General features: G+C 42.5%; 1 protein-coding gene across 4 annotated transcripts in view; it reads left to right on the plus strand.

Annotated features, from left to right (window-relative positions):
* ENAH (ENAH actin regulator) overlaps positions 1-16,510 on the plus strand; it is a 274,229-nt gene that overhangs the window by 227,776 nt on the left and 29,943 nt on the right. The gene's annotated exons all lie outside the window — the stretch shown is intronic.

Genomic DNA, 16,510 nt, shown 5'->3' on the forward strand with positions numbered 1-16,510 from the left:
TAACAAACATTCTTCTAACAATACAAGACTGGCGTTTCATACTTTAAATTTAACTAAAATAATGAATGAACCAGCTTTTGCTCTATCTTTAGATGCGGAAAAAGCTTTTGATAGGTTAGAATGGTCATTCATGTATCAGGCTTTGGATTGGTTTGGTGTAGGTCCTGTTTTTGTTCAAATGATTAAAACTTTGTATAGCTCTCCTATGGCAAGATTATACATTAATAATAATTTATCTGAAAGTTTTAAACTACATAGAGGAGTTAGACAAGGATGTCCATTATATCCTTTGCTGTTTGATATTGTGTTAGAACCCTTATTGATAGCTATTAACCAGACAAAGGGGATACAGGATATTCCCCTGAAAGAATGGGAATACAAATTATCTGCTTATGCGGATGATATTTTATTATATTTGCGCAATCCAGGTTCAACTATACCGTGTTTGTTAGAATTGATTGAAAAGTTTGGAATGATTTCAGGATATAAAATCAATTGGAATAAATCTGAAATACTTTCGCTTAATGTGCATTGCATAAAATCTATGTTTGATTCATATCCTTTTGTTTGGAAGGAGGATGGATTAAAATATTTAGGAATTTGGATTAAAAATTCAATAGAAGACACAGAAAAGAAAATGAAAAAATTTTATTAAAAAAGGTCTCGGAATTATGTGAACAATGGAACCCGTTACATATATCTTGGTGGGGGAGAGTTCAAACCGTAAAAATGATGATATTGCCTGTGGTTTGCTATCAAATGTGTATGATTCCAGTATTTTTTCAAAACTCTTTTTATAAAAAATTGAATTCAATAATTACTAAATTTCTTTGGCTTGGTAAAACACCTAGAATTGCTTTAGTATCTTTACAGAAATCAATTAAGGAGGGTGGGGTAAATTTCCCAAACTTTTATAGGTATCATCAGGCCTATATTTTACGTCAAGGTATGTATTGGATCCTCCCAGATCTCATTGAATACACTCCAGATTGGTTATATTTGGAATGGCGACTCCTGTCTCCTTTACATCTTTGTCACATTCTCAGTATCAAGATGCCCAGATTGTATAAAGAAAATAAAATTTTATTAGATACATGGAAAACTCTGAGGTATGTAAGTAATTTAACTGAAATTCCTATTAATAAATCAACAAATCAATCTATTTGGCTAAACTCCAGGATCCAAATTGGCGGTTCTAAGATTGTATGGAAGCATTGGTTAAATGCAGGAATACGAACTTTAAATGATGTTATTTCAAATGGAAATATGCTTGAGTTTACACAATTGCAAAATAAATTTGGACTGAATAAATCACAATTTTATAAATGGTTGCAATTGAAGCAGGCCATTCAGGCAGGGTTCCCTGAATGGAAAAATCTTAATTCTCATTATAGCATGGAATTTTTATGCTTCCAGGCAGATTTTCTGGGTCACCAGGCCGCACAGTGGTATAAAGTTATTAGTGAATTGGTTAACAAAAAACCTAAAAATGGTCTTAGGGATATTTGGAGCATTGAGATCAAGCATCAAATTTCAGCATCTCAATGGCCACAAATTTGGTCTTGGAGAAGTACATTGTCAGCATCTATGAGACAAACTTGGTTTTTTCTTTTGCATAGAGCATTTTGGACCCCTGTTAGATTACAAAAATTAAATAGTTCTTTGTCTAATAGATGCTGGCATTGTAAGCTTGATGTAGGGACTTTGGATCATCTTTTATTTTTCTGTCCCTATATATTAGCCTTTTGGAATTCGATCTGGGATCAAATAAATTCTTTATTAGAAAATCCTGTAGCGTTAACTTATGATACTGTGATATTTGGCATGTCTATGAGAAAAAAGAGTCGGATATCGGCAAGTAATAACAAACTTTTATTGATTATGACAGGAGTTGCCATCCAACATATTACTACCAATTGGAAAGATCACACAAGACTTAACTTTAATTTCTGGTGGAATTCACTTTGTCATCTATACAAAATGGAACGTTCAATAGCAATACAAAATGGAAATTATAAAAGATTTAATAAAATATGGGAGCCATTGACATTGTTTTGTAATGAATAAACACCATTTTTTTAACATAACTAATGAAAGGAGGGGAAAGGGGAGGGATTGTATAAATGAAGAAATAAGTAAAAAGAAAATATGAAAAAGATTGATTTAATTAAAAATAATATAGAAACGAAGGGGGGAAACAGGGCTTAGATATATATACAATTGTTATTATCTTGATAGATTTATCAAGTGATGTTTGTAAATATATGTATTATTTTTATTGTACACTTGATGAAAGATTAAAAATGAATAAAGAATTAAAAAAAAAAATAATAATATATCAATGAAAAATCAAATCGTTGCTCTGGTCTGGAAATTACTTACTATTAGATCATACTTTGATACTTCCTCTTTTAGATTATTAGTACAATCTATTTTAAGCATCATGGATTATTGCAACATCATCCATTTTGCAGGTCAAAAAAATTTATGTAGATTATGCACTGTTCAGAATACTGCCGTTTGTCTGATTTTCAATTTTTAAAAAAATCAGATCATTTAACACCCACAAATCTGTCCCATATCTGGCACCCCTTAATTTGTAATATGTTTTGCATTTAAAAGTTCTTCAGCATCTACCATGATCTCTTTGCCGAGCTGATCATGGTATTTGGAGGTGCATTTATTTTCCTGCCTAGTCTTTACAGATTTTAATATTTTAAAATGCACGGAAAAGAAAAAGGAAATCCCCAAAAGCAATGGAAATGCTCTAATTCGAATGAGAACATAAAGCAAACAGATTTTCACACATTTTGTGGACACATTTATTTCGGAACTGTTTTTCATACAATTGAATTTATTCACTTGGAGGCTCTTCCATATTTAAATAGTACTGCCATCATACATTGGATCCCCGAGGAAGGCGGACCATGTTGGATCTGAATTATTTATACAATTTTTACATAGCAACTTCATTCAATTTGTATCATTACACATCAGTGTTTTGTTTCGTACATGTGTACAGTTAAGATTATATGTACATGTTTGTACACAGCAGCTACCTGAATTTTTAGCCATATTGATTGTTTAGATATATATATATTATAATAAACTTTGTTTCGTACATAATTTCATAGTTTATTTAAATTTGATTAAACGCTTATCCAAAGGTACAAAGCATTGTACATAGTGATTTAAAATAGCTGGGAGACAAACATTTAAAATAATTAGACATACACCAACTAAACAAACATATGACGTGGAAACATTAGGAAAAAGAGAGAACCACAATTTCTTAAAGAATATATAAAAGGGGAATACAATAGGAAAGGGGGACAAATTAAGTAAGTACTTGTGTAAAAAAAATCAGTTATAGGCATCTTTAAAAAGTAAGCATTTTAGGCTGCTTTTAAATTTCTGCAAGTTTTGTTCAGCTCTGATGTATAGAGGGAGAGTGTTCCAAATTAAAGGGGCGGTGACTGAGAAAATGAGAGTACGACGAGTACCAATTATCTTTAGGGATGGGACGTTAAGAGAATGCTGTGAGGCTGATCTTAAAGTTCTGGGAGGGTCATCAAGAACATCGGTTCCACAATTTCTTTTTTGCCTTAAAGATATTAAACAGGATGGGGGGTCAGGGTTGAACCCTAGGACACACCACAGGGCAAGGTGTAGGAGTTAAATAAGCATTCATGGAAACTGACTCTATACTGTTGATTTGTGGAAGTATGAGGTGAACCAGGCAAGGACAGTGCCTGGTATGTGAGAGGAGTGGATGCTTGGTTAATGGACTGGATGAACGAGGAAGGGTATATGAGTAATGGAGTGAGTGAATGTTGAAATGAGGGGATATTCATGGGATGAAAGGTGGAATTATGGCAAGTTCTTCTCGTCAGTCTTCACAAACGAGGACACATTCAATGTACCTGAACCCGAAGAGATCATAAGTGGAGACCAAGAAGAAAAACTGTCGCAAATAGAAGTAAGCCATGAGGATGTCCTCCAACAGATGGATAGTTTGAAAAGCAACAAATCACCAGGCCTGGACAGAATCCACCCAAGGGTATTAAAAGAACTAAGAAACGAAATAGCGGAAACACTCTGAGAAATTTGCAACCTATCCTTGAAAACTGGGGAGATCCCGGAGGACTGGAAAATAGCAAATGTTACACCTATCTTTAAAAAGGGATCGAGGGGTGATCCGGGGAATTACAGGCCGGTAAGCTTGACTTCAGTTCCAGGCAAGATGCATTTACTCACAAGGCTGGCAAAATGATGGATGTTTTGATGCAGTTGGGGTATCGGTTCATAAATCTATCCTACTCACTAGATCTTGTTTCATCTGACTGTTTTCTATTTCCAAACCTTAAAAAGAGTTTGAAAGGGTAACAATTTTGGAGTGGTTCAGCAGAGTAGTATTTCAGTGATCAGACAGAGTATTTTTTGGAAGGATTACAGAAACTTCAGACATGATATTCTAAGTGTGACGAATTTAGAGGTGAATGCGTGGAATAACTTGCAAGTTTCATGGCTCCATGTCATTCCCTTCTTGTTAGAGTTGAGAACTTTTAAGCGCCCTCTTATAGGTTGCTATTTGTCCAAAACTAAAAAAATAGTAGACTCAGATACAGAATCTAGAATCAGAAAATGATAGTAAATATTGAAGAACTAAGGCCAGTAGTGGGCAGACTTGCACGGTCTGTGTCTCTATATGGCCATTTGGTTGAGGATGGGCTGGGGAGGGCTTCAATGGCTGGGATGGTGTAGAGACTTCAGTAGTTGGAACCTAAGAACAGTACCGGGCAGAGCTTTGGATTCTTGCCCAGAAAGAGCTAAGAAGAAAATAGAAAATTTAAATTGAATCAGATTGGGCAGACTGGATGGACCATTTGCGTCTTTATCTGCCGTCATCTACTATGATACTATGTAGAATGCACCAATTACCATCTATATCCATCTGCCTTTGCAACATATATGGCTGTTGGCCCTATAGCCCTAATTATTATAATATGTTACTGGTTGCTATTTGAATTTCCGTATTAAGATGCTTTATTATAGTTTATAGTTTATTCAATTTTTGATTAAACGCTTTTTCGTTTCTTCAAAGCGTTGTACAGAATAAAAATAACTTTACAGAAAAAAGTAAATAAAACATTTAATACAAACTTTTAAGATCAACATGACTGACGTATTAGGTAATTATAGACAGGCATGCAATAGACACGATTGGTAAAGGGGGTAAGAAATACAATTGATAAAATAAAAATAAGAAACATTTAAGGTAAACACAAAAGGAATTAGGGGAAGGATATAAATTTAAAACAAGTATTAATTATTTAATCTCTGAAATGTGCCTTTTTTTTTTTTTTTTTCAGTTAAAAGCTTCGTTAAAAAGGAAGCATTTTAAGTTACTTTTAAATTTTTTTAAGTTTTTTTCCATTTTTAAATGTAGTGGAAGAGTGTTCCAGATTGTAGGGGCTGTAACTGAAAAAATTGAGGTACGGCGTGTGCCGATATTTTTTAGGGAAGGAATGTTGAGGTTAAATTGAGATATGGACCTTAAGGATCTTGGCGGGTCGTATGGAATCAGTAATCTGTCTATGAAGGCTGGGGCATTTGACTGCAGAGTTCCGAATGTTAAAAGGGCGATTTTATATGTTACTCTTTGTGAGACTGGCAACCAATGGGCATTTTGAAGAAGAGGGGTTACGTGATCATACTTCTTTGCTCCTGAAATTATCTTAATAGCAGTATTTTGAATCAACTGCAAACGTTTTAAGTCTTTGTGATATATTCCTTTTAAAAGTGAGTTACAGTAATCTAATTTCGATATAACGAGTGAATGTATCAGAATATTGAGAGAACTAATGTCGAGAAGGGGGGCTAATGATCGGATCATTCTCAATTTATAAAAACAATTTTTAACTAAGGCGCTTATTTGAGGTCGAAATGTTAATTTATTGTCTATGAGAACACCTAAAATTTTTATAGTAGTGACTGATGATAGTGGAATGTTATCAATAATGATTGGGGAAATTAGTTGCGCTCCCTCTTTTCCTGGGAAAAGGAGGGTATTAGTTTTTGAGATGCTCAGTGATAATTTATTGATGTTTAGCCAGTCGTGAATTTTACTTAATTTTTGATTAATTGCCTGAATCTCAGAATGATTGGTTGGGTCAATGGGGTGTACTATATTTTAAAAATCTATATACATTTTGCTTTTGATTTTACATTCAGCCCTGAAAAAGTAATTTTTGCTTTATCGTATTCAATTCTTGTTTAGCCAGCTTTTACTCTTGCAAATAAGTCGGCATCATTCTGGCATGGAGAAGACAAGCTTCACAAGGTGTCCTGTTTCAGGCTGCAGTCAGTGACTCCCTTTTTGGCTGTCATTTGTTATTTCCACTTAACACCCTGTGACACAGAATCTCAATGGGATTAAGATGTGGGGATGGAGCAGGCTGTCTGTTATCATCTTGTTCTTCCATTCAGCAACAGTGATGAGGAGTATTGACATCCTGGAGAGCAAATGCTTAGCTGATGGCAACATACATTTTTCTAGGACTCTACATATTTCTTTGCATTCACCATTCCTTCTACAGTATATAGATTTCCAACAGCAATTGCTGTCATGTGACCTCAGATCATCAGTTTTGTGGGATACTTCACTGACCAGGTCAGGGCCCTGAATTCCTCCTCTGAAAATTGATTTCCTGAGATGCAATATGTACTTCCATCATGGAACAAGACCACCTCCCACATTAGAAGCTGACCCAAGTTTTAGATTTGGCGTGGAAACCGACACAACATCTGGGTTCGGGTTTTGGCTGTAAATGCCTATGCCGTAGCCCCACCACCCCCTATAGGTCTTCAGGCCTACCTTCTAAAAGCCCTGGTGGTCTAGTAGCTTCTTGATAGCAGAAGACTCCAGAGTTGCTGCTGGCTTTTTTGTGAAATGGCAGCCTTATGAGACTGCTGCAGGAGATCGCAGCTGTCATTTGAGGACTGGATCTGGCATGGGCAGGAGCAATTCCCACTCGTTCCTGCAGTATGGCAGCTGTGACCTGCTGTGGTAGTCTCATGAGGCTGCCATTTTGACAACACATGCTCCAAAGTATTAGGAACATGTAAAGGGGAAGGAAGGTAAAATAGCAAAATATCTAGATGCTGTTGAATCTTTTAATGTGAATAGTTTTTGAACAACAAAATGCACTTAAGTTCTAAAGATTTTGTCCTGAACCAGTACTGAATTAGGCACATGAGTAATCAAAAGATGCTGCCCCAGAGCTCGCTATTAGTGAGGTGAAGCATGCGTGCCTCCCCCCCTCCCATTTTGCCAAAGGAACATGAAAGGAAAGCTGTTCTTTCTTTTGAAGAGGTTTTATCAAATCTGCTTTCAGAATGCATAAAAATACAACCCTCATTCAGAATATAATCTGGCTAAATGCAATAATTCATTCATTGAACTTGATAACATGCCTCAAAGATTCATTTAGTATGGTACAATAAAATAAAACCACAATTTAAAGGTGTAAAAGGCATTAAACTACCCCACATTTCTTAAAAATAAAGAAATCTTTCTCAGGAATGGTCAATCTCACTAAACATCTCTTCTATTTTATAATAATAAATAAGGCCTGACCTTAACCAGCTTGAAAAGTTTTAGGTAATCCTCTTCTAAATAAAGACAGTGAATTGCACATTAGAAAAAGATATGTTCTGGGTGGGAATGCTACAGCTAAGTCTGGATTATTTCACAATTTATGACAGTTGTACTGCAACAGTTGAAATTTCCACAGTCAATGATCCAGTATGCATTTCATTAACTTCAACATAAAAATTTAAAAAAAAATCAAGAAAATGTATTAAATGGGGATTTAATGGAAATATTTCTGTGGTGATTACTCTTTTGTAGGAAAAGTTCTCCTTTAGCTAATTTAAATCTAATTTGTATGCTAGCAAGTGTAAAATCAGATCTTGTGTGGTGAAGGGGAGTGGGAGGGTTATATGAATTAGATTTGCATGTACACTGCATGTTATATTGACAGAGTATTGTGCTAGAATGGATAGTGGCCAACAATCACTGCATTATTTTATCTGGATTTTGTTACTGCATTTTTTAAAAGAAATTCATCCAAAGAAAGTATAACCAGAGATGAGTAATAAACATTCACAACAGTAAAATATTCAAACACTGAACCTTGAGAGTATCGTAACAAATGTGAATTTTTGATTCACAAACCAAGATGATAAAATAGTGGGAAATACAAAGGTGTGTGGTGGTGGAACCATTTGACACCGTTCACATTCTGGCCATCACCAACAAAGTAGTAAAAGCTTTTCAGGACCACATCAGGTGAGCATCGATCTCTGATGCCTACTTGTTTACAAAAAATATACAGAGAACTGTTCTGGCAGAGAGGTTTGGGACTCGATCACCTAATGCTACAGTTTGCTTATGGGGAGGATAAAAATTTGAAGAATAACTGACTATACTGGATACCTTCTTGGGGCCAGTGAATGCTATAAACCGCTGGTCCGCAGAAATTTCCTGCTGGTCCACAGGGCCGGCACGTGCATCGGGCCCCAGACAGTGCTCTTCAGCTGCTGGTTCATGATGCGATTGATGCGGCGTTGTCTTCGGGCCAGCTCCCTCTTCCTCAGTGCTGCAGGGCACAAAGTCGTGGGCATCAGCTCCTATGTGTGTCCTGCACCTGAACTGGAAGCCTTCTCTCTGACATCACAACCTGAGAGGGAAGGCTTCCAGATGAAGTGCGGGACCCGTGAGGAGCCACTGCCCATGGCTTTGTGCACTGCAGCACTGAGGAAGAGGGAGCCAGCCCGAAGATAACACCGGGGGCAGGCCAGAAGGCAAGGCACAGCATGGAGGGGAAGGAGGGAGACAACAACGGTAGGGGGAATGATTTTATTTTTTTAATTTAGTGATTGATTTATATCTGCTGTCTGTTCAGGAAGAAATGCATTTGTTTCTTTTCCTCTGGGGTTGTACTGCATGCAGAGTCTTGCATCTTAGGGTTTGTTTTTATATATTAGTACTTTTAGTTTTTGGTCCCGTATTTGCATGGGGTTATCTGTGTTCTGGTAGGAATGAATATTGAGAAGCATACAGTGTGCTTTGTGTAGTTTAATTTTGTGGTTAACCATTATGTGTTATTAATATGAATATATTGTGTGTGTGTGTGTATATATATATATATGAAAAATGAATGGAAAAAATGGTGTCTGGAGCGGAGATTGGGTGGATACGGGTGGGGTCTGGCCCACGACTAAGTCCAGTGTTCTTCAACTGCCGGTCCACAAAATAATTATTTCCGCCAGTCCATAGGTGTCAAAAGGTTGAACACTGCTATAAACCAATCGAGAAAGAAGTAACTTAAAGATTTATGTTGACGGATTTCAAAAATTCATGGGATAAACACAAAGGATCCTTAAAAGGAAAGTGGATAGTATTGATACAATATTCGACAGATCAAAAAATAGAACTTCAGAGTGGAGTGGAGGAGGGTAAATAGTGGTGTGCCACAGGGATCTGTGCTGGGACTGGTGTTATTTAACTTATTTATAAATGATCTAGAAATTGGAACTATGAGTGAGGTGATTAAATTTGCAGATGACACTAAACTGTTCAAAATTGTTAAAACGCATGTAGACTGAAAAACTGCAGAAAGATCTTAGGAAATTAGAAGACTGGGCATCCAAATGGCAGATGAAATTCAATGTGGACAAATGCAAAGTGATGCACATTGGGAAGAATAATCCAAATCATAGTTATCAGATGCTGGAAATCACATTTGGGGGTCAGCGCTCAAGAAAAGGATCTGGGTGTCATCGTAGACAATACGCTAAAGCCTTCAGCCCAATGTGTGGCTGCGGCCAAGAAGGCAAACAGGATTCTAGGAATTATTAGAAAAGGGAATGTTAACAAGACTATGAATGTTATAATGCCTCTGTATTACTCAATGGTGCGACCTCACCTTGAGTATTGCATTCAGTTCTGGTCTCCTTATCTCAAAAAAGATATAGCAGCACTAGAAAAAGTTCAAAGAAGAGCGACCACGATGATAAAGTGGATGGAACTCCTCTCGTATGAGGAAAGACTAAAACGGTTAGTGCTCTTCAACTTGGAAAAGAGATGGCTAAAGAGAGATATGATTAAAGTCTACAAAATCCTGAGTGGTGTAGAACAGGTTTTTTTTTTACTGCTTCAAGATTTACAAAGACACTCGAAGTTAGAGTAATACTTTTAAAACCAATAGAAGGAAATATTTTTTCACTCAGAATAGCTAAGCTCTGGAGCGTGTTGCCAGAGGATGTGGTAAGAGCAGTTCATGCAGCTGGTTTGAAAAAAGGTTTGAACAAATTCCTGGAGGAAAAGTCCATAGTCTGCTGTTGAGACAGACATGGGCTTGTAGCATGGATTGCTGCTACTATTTTGGTTTTTGCCAGGTACTTGTGACTTGGATTGGCCTCCGCAAAGACAGGAAACTGGGCTAGAGGGACCATTGGTCTGACCCAGTAAGGCTATTCTTATGTTCTTATGATGATGCGCAGGAATGGTGCTTAAATGGAAGCTCAACAACGGGGAAGTGAAGACAATGCTGGACAAACTTCTACAGTCTGTGTCCAGTATATGGCAAGTCGAATCAGGGGAGGGGGGCTGTGGGGTGGTGTAGCCAATGCCGGACAGACTTCTGCGGTCTCCGTCTCATATGTGGCAAGAAGGATCAAGAGCAATTACTGTAAATGTATTTTATATTTTAGACCACATTCAAATCGCCTGAGTACAGGTGTTAACTCTCTTTGTGGTGGGGGGGAGGAGGGGAAGACATCTTAACACTTAGCGAGAACCAGAAGGCCTTGAGCATGCGCAGATGCTCAAGGCCCAGCCCAGGCAAGAGGGAGTATCTTCGGGCACCGGCATGTCATGTGCGTTGGTGCTGGTGCAGGATCGGGGTAAGGGATTGTGTTTGGGTGGGTGGGGGATGCTGGATCACAAGGGGGGCGACGTGAGGGGGGGTGATGCTGGTTCTCGGGGGGGGTAAGGTGGAGTAGCACCGGCGGCCTCGGGGGGAGTGTGGGGGAACTAATCAAGCGAGTTTCCCTTACTTCCTAAGGGGAAACTCGCTTTGATATACGAGCAATTTGGTTTACAAGCATGCTTCTGGAACAAATTATGCTCGCAAACCAAGGTTCCATTGTACTAGGAAATCTAGTTGGTGATAGCAGCAGAGAAATGGAGAGAATCCTCAAGTCCCCAGCCATCACCAAAGCATCACTTCTGGCTATTTTTTCACTGTCATTTGAGTTTGCCAAAATGCCCAAAAACATTCTCCAAAGATAACTCTGGTAGATGCTTTCAATTCCAAACGCCAACCCACCTGCTAAGTACCAATATCTGTCTTATTCCCTCTGTAATTCCCCCACCTGGGCACTGTGTATTGATGCACCTTCTTGTCCAGTTTGTCTTGACTAGATTGTCTCTTCTGTGTTTCGATGTACAGCGCTGCATATGTCTAGCAGTACTACAGAAATTATTAGTAATGGCTCTGCTCATAGGAAATATTTGAATGGACCTTGCGCAGTTGCTAATAATTAATGAGAAGTCACTGGAGGGGGAGCCAGGCATTCACTACCCAGAGGACTCTGCTCCTTTAGGATCCAGGCTAGTGATAAATTTTCCCAGAGCCATCTTGTGCCTCTTCAGCATGAAACCATGGAGAACCTTCAGATGTAGGACAGGTATCTGCTGGCAATAGGAGGAAATATTTTTCCCTGAGAGAATAGTTAAGTTCTAGAACGCATTGCCAGAGATTGGGGTAAGAGCGGATAGCGTAGCTGGTTTTAAGAAAGATTTGGACAATTTCCTTAGTCTGTTATTGAGACAGGCATGGGGGAAGCCACTGCTTGCTCTAGATTGGTAGCATGGATTATCCCAGGACAAGCAGGCAGCATATTCTTAACACATGGGTGACGTCACCGACGGAGCCCTCGGTACGGACCTTTTTAACTAGAAGTTTCTAGTTGGCCGCACCGCGCGTGCGCGAGTGCCTTCCCGCCCGACGGAGGAGTGCGTGGTCCCCAGTTTCTTCATTTCCGCGGAGCAAAGAAGACACGTGTGTTTTTTCAACGGCCGTTGAAACCACTTTTTTGCCTTCCCGCTCGCGCTTTTTTCCTTATTTTTTCTCTCTTTACCTTCGGGTTTATTTTTTCTTTGATTTGCAAAAAAAAAAAAAAAAAAAAAACTTTGCTTTTTCCCTTTTTTCTTTCGTTTTGCCCCGGCGGGGCCTGTTGCCAGTATACAGGCCTCGGGCTTCGATTTTGCGGAGGCTATCTTCCCCTTCATGCCCCCGCAGGTCGGTTTTAAGAAGTGCCAGCGGTGTGCACGCCCGATCTCCATAACTGACCCACACAATTGGTGTTTGCAGTGTCTGGGTCCGGAGCATCGGGCGGACTCCTGCACCCGCTGTGCCACTCTTCAAAAGAGAACTCTTAAAAACCGAAGAATTCAACAAACTCTTCTCTTCGGCACCGAGTCGGCGATGGACTCCTCACCTTCAACGGCGGTACCTCAAAAATCGGCACCGTCGACCTCGACACCGACCGACCCCACATCGGCGTCGCTGGCGCCAGGTAAGCCGGCTAAGAAGCCTTCCTCTTCCCTCGAGCGCCCTCCAGCTACGGTGGCGACACCGTCCTTACCGGCATCGCACTGGTCCCGCAAACGCTCCGCCCCGATCTCGGTGAGTGCCTCGTCATCGGCCTCCTCATCGCCGGGGCGTGGAGCGGCATCTAAGGAACCGAAGAAAAAGAAAGCGGTTCCGATGCCACCCCTAGATGACCGTATCTCGGCCATCTTAAAGGCTCAACTCCAGGAGCAGTTGAAGAAACAACTTGAACAACTGTTGCCCACTATCCTGGCACCGCTCCTTCCGGTACCAGACCGGCCCGAGCCCCGTACCGAGCCCCCGGTGTCCACCCCTTCGGTACCGGTGAACACCTCCATGCCGATCCTCTCGGCCCAACAACTTCATGGCGATCCAGTGGTTCATTCTCAGGCCACAGTGGATCCTCCTCGGCACCAGGCGGTACGGCACTCTTCTCGGGACCGAGATAGACGCCGGTCGTCCTCCCCTGGTACCGTTTCGGTGCGCTCTGGAAAGTCTTTGTCCAAGACTCGCCATACCGCGCCCTCCACCCCGGTGTCTCGACATGCACCAGAGGTCAGGGACCCTGACTTATGGGAGGAAACTCCTCTCGGTACCGAGGAGGATCCCTCCTCATCTGATGAGGAACCATCGGCACCCGATGCCACCTCTAAACCAGAGCAGTCCTCCTTTTCTAAATTTTTGAGAGAAATGTCTGCTGCCCTGTCCCTTCCTCTAGAATCTGACTCAAAAAAGTCTCAAGCCTTTCTAGAGGCTTTAGACTTTGAGCAACCTCCTAAGGAGTTCCTCAAGCTTCCCGTGCATGACATCCTACGGGAAACGTTCTACAAAAACTTGGAAAATCCCCTCACGGTACCGGGAGCCCCCCGTAAACTGGACAACCTTTACCGTGTCATTCCTATTCCTGGATTCGACAAATCTCAATTGCCCCATGAGTCCCTTCTGGTGGAATCCACCTTAAAAAAGACTCAGGGCTCCAGTGTCTATGCCTCTACCCCTCCTGGCAGAGAAGGTAAGACCATGGACAAGTTTGGCAAGAGGCTTTACCAGAATGCCATGCTTGCCAACAGGGCAAACAACTATTCCTTCCATTTTTCTTTCTATCTGAAACATTTGGTCCAACAACTGTCTGCCCTCCAGAAGTACCTTCCTGAGCGCAAGGTCCCGCTATTCCAACAACACATCTCTGGTCTTCTCCAGATGCGAAAATATATGGTCCGCTCAATATACGACTCCTTCGAGCTCACCTCTCGGGCCTCTGCCATGGCCGTAGCCATGCGTCGATTAGCCTGGCTCAGAGTCTCCGACCTGGACATCAACCACCAGGATCGTTTGGCCAACGCCCCCTGTCTCGGGGATGAACTCTTTGGAGAGTCCCTGGATTCCACCACCCAGAAACTCTCGGCCCATGAGACCAGGTGGGACACCCTGATCAAGCCGAAAAAGAAGGCTCCGCCTGCTCGACCCTATCGGCCTCAATCATCTTACCAGCGGAGGTTCTCAGCCAGACCACTCAATCCGCCTCCTCAACAATCTCGGCGACCCCGTCAACAGCAGCACCATGCCCAGGCTCGATCCCAGGCCACTCAACCCTCCAAGCCTTCTCAGCCTGCTAAACAATCTCAGCCCTTTTGACTCTTCTCTCCAGGGCATAGCCAGTCATCCACCCTCGCTGCCTCTTCCACAGCCTATAGGGGGTCGTCTCACCATTTTCTCAAGCCGTTGGGAAGTCATCACGTCAGATCAGTGGGTCCTCAACATCATCCGCCACGGCTACTCTCTCAACTTCCAGACTCTTCCACCGGACAACCTTCCCGTAGAGTCTGCTTCACACTCCTCTCAAACCCCCCTCCTCCTGAGGGAGGTTCAATCCCTCCTCCTTCTCAATGCCATCGAAGAAGTACCTCCAGATCAAAGGGGTCAGGGATTCTACTCCCGCTACTTCCTCGTACCCAAAAAGACGGGAGACCTCCGTCCCATTCTCGATCTCAGGGACCTCAACAAGTGTCTGGTCAAGGAAAAGTTCAGGATGCTCTCCCTTGCCACACTTTACCCTCTTCTTTCTCAACACGACTGGCTATGTTCCCTGGACCTCAAAGAGGCCTACACTCACATCTCCATCCATCAGAACTCTCACCGCTACCTGCGGTTCCAGGTGCTACACCACCACTATCAGTACAAAGTGCTACCGTTTGGCCTCGCCTCCTCCCCCAGAGTCTTCACCAAATGCCTGATAGTGGTGGCGGCCTTCCTCAGGTCTCACAACCTCCAGGTGTTCCCCTACTTGGACGATTGGTTGGTGAAAGCACCTTCATCTCAACTCGTGCTACAAGCTACTCATCACACCATCTCTCTCCTCCACCTCCTGGGGTTCGAGATCAACTACCCCAAGTCGCATCTGCTTCCCACCCAGCGACTTCAATTCATTGGAGCAGTTCTGGACACCACGCTGATGAGGGCCTTTCTCCCCTCCGATCGCAAGCAGACCCTGCTCCATCTCTGCCGTCAGGTACTCATGTATCCCTCCATTCCTGCCCGACAGATGATGGTCCTCCTGGGTCACATGGCCTCGACGGTGCATGTCCTTCCTCTGGCACGTCTCCACCTTCGTACGCCTCAGTGGACTCTCGCCAACCAATGGTCACAGACTACAGATCTTCTTTCTCATCCCATCTCTGTGACATCATCTCTTCAGCAATCTCTCCAATGGTGGTTGAACTCCTCAAATCTTTCCAGGGGTCTACTCTTTCATCTGCCCCCTCACTCTATGATCATCACCACCGATGCGTCCCCCTACGCATGGGGAGCTCACCTGGGAGATCTACGCACCCAGGGACTTTGGACCCCACAGGAGCGTCGTCATCACATAAATTTCCTGGAACTCAGAGCCATGTTCTACGCCCTAAAGGCTTTCCAACATCTTCTCTGCCCTCAAGTCCTCCTCCTGTGCACAGACAATCAAGTCGCCATGTACTACATAAACAAGCAAGGCGGCACCGGATCTCGCCCCCTTTGTTTGGAGGCTCTGCGCATCTGGACCTGGGCCACGGACCGCAATCTCTTTCTCAGGGCGGTCTATATCCAGGGCGAACAGAACTCTCTGGCCGACAATCTCAGCCGCATCCTTCAACCTCACGAGTGGACGTTGGACCCTCCGACTCTGCTCTCCATCTTTGCTCGATGGGGCACTCCGCAGGTGGACCTCTTTGCAGCACCTCACAACCATCAGCTGCCCCAATTCTGTTCCAGACTCTTTTCTCCTCACCGTCTGGCTCCGGATGCATTCCTGCTCGACTGGAGGGATCGGTTCCTCTATGCCTTCCCTCCACTTCCTCTGATGTTGCGGACTTTGTCCAAACTCCGCAAGGACAACGCCACCATGATTCTTATCGCCCCTCGGTGGCCTCGTCAACACTGGTTCTCCCTCCTGCTTCAACTCAGCTCCAGGGAGCCCATCCCTCTTCCTGTGTTTCCTACTCTGCTTACACAGCAGCATCAGTCTCTACTGCATCCCAATCTGTCTTCACTCCACCTGACAGCTTGGTTTCTCTCGGGCTGACCTCTCCGGAGAATCTATCTCAACCGGTCCGCCTCATTTTAGACGCCTCCAGGAAACCGGCCACTCTCCAATGTTACCATCAGAAGTGGACCAGATTCTCCTCGTGGTGTCTCCGGCATCATCAAGAACCCACCTCCTTGGCGGTGGAAACTGTCTTGGAATATTTGCTCTCACTGTCCAATGCTGGCCTCAAAACCACCTCCATCAGAGTCCACCTCAGTGCCATCACTGCGTTTCATGAGCCTATTCTCGGAAAACCCCTCACGGC

The sequence above is a fragment of the Geotrypetes seraphini genome, chromosome 3 (assembly GCF_902459505.1).
Source record: "Geotrypetes seraphini chromosome 3, aGeoSer1.1, whole genome shotgun sequence".
Classification (NCBI taxonomy): Eukaryota; Metazoa; Chordata; class Amphibia; order Gymnophiona; family Dermophiidae; genus Geotrypetes; species Geotrypetes seraphini.